Source organism: Priapulus caudatus, unplaced genomic scaffold (genome assembly GCF_000485595.1).
Source record: "Priapulus caudatus unplaced genomic scaffold, Priapulus_caudatus-5.0.1 Scaffold2545, whole genome shotgun sequence".
Lineage (NCBI taxonomy): Eukaryota > Metazoa > Priapulida > Priapulimorpha > Priapulimorphida > Priapulidae > Priapulus > Priapulus caudatus.
The window spans coordinates 2,998-4,269 of NW_014579606.1; positions in this window are offsets into that span (position 1 = coordinate 2,998).

The window sequence follows — 1,272 nt, forward strand, 5'->3', positions numbered from 1 at the left end:
TGATATTGAGTAAAATGACGCATGAGTCATTTTACTCAACGAAAATGCGCCGCAAACGTGAGTAAAATGACTCATGCGTCATTTTACTCAATATCAAACGTGTTTGATAATTTTTGACTCATGCGTCATTTTACTTGAGTAAAATAACTCTCGTGTGCGCCGGGCCTAACGTCGGCGCGAAGGCTGGCTCTCTGCACTACGCTGCATGCGTACTCCCCATACAGGAGCTGTTTACCGCAGATAGGAGAGTTATTAGTGGTGCAATAAGATTTATTATACATTATTTTTATTTTTATTGATTTGTTGGAACTGCCAGTGGAATGAAGGGAGCATTAACAACGTTCTGGGCCCAGGCTTTTCTTTTGCAGTGAGGAGTTGTTTACCGCAGATATGAGAGTTATTAGTGGTGCAATAAGATTTATTACCTCCGCCAAGGGGTTATTACCTCCGCCAAGGGGTTGGCAGGAGGGTATGTTTTCACCGGCGTGTGTTTGTTGGTTTGTGCGTGTACAGCCTAACTGGAAAAGTTATGGACGGATTGTCATAAAATTGTCAGGATAGGTCAGAAATCGCCTAACTTAGAATTGATGAGATTTTGGTGGTGATCCGAATCCAATTAAATAATTAATTAATTAATAAAATTTTCAGGATAGGTCAGAAATGGGGTAACTTAGAATTGATTACATTTTGGTGGTGATCCGGATCCAATTAATTAATTAATTAATAAAATTTTCAGGATAGGTCAGAAATGGGGTAACTTAGAATTCATTACATTTTGGTGGTGATTCGGATCCAATTAATTATTTAATTAATTAATTAATTAAATAAAAATTTTCACAGTGAGAGAATTGAGCTGCCTTGGCGGAGGTCTGCGCTCTCCGAGTGCTCTAGTTATACATTATTTTTATTTTTACTGATTTGTTGGAACTGCCAGTGCTCCATTCCGACCACGGACGACGATCTCTCTCGCAGCCTCTCCCCTTCCTCCCCCTCCGCCCTCAAGTCTTACCCCTTTTCTCCTGCTTCCTCCCCCGTTCTTCCTCTTCCTCCCGCTTTCGCCCTGTTCCTCTCCCCTTCTCTCTTTTCATCTCCCTTCTCCCTCTTACTCCCCCGTTCTCCCTCTTCCTCCCCCCCCTTCTCCCTCTTCCTCTCCCCTTCTCTCTTTTCATCTCCCTTCTTCCTCTTACTCCCCCGTTCTCCCTCTTCCTCCCCCCCCTTCTCCCTCTTCCTCTCCCCTTCTCCCTTTTCCTTCCCCGTTCTCCCTCTTACTCC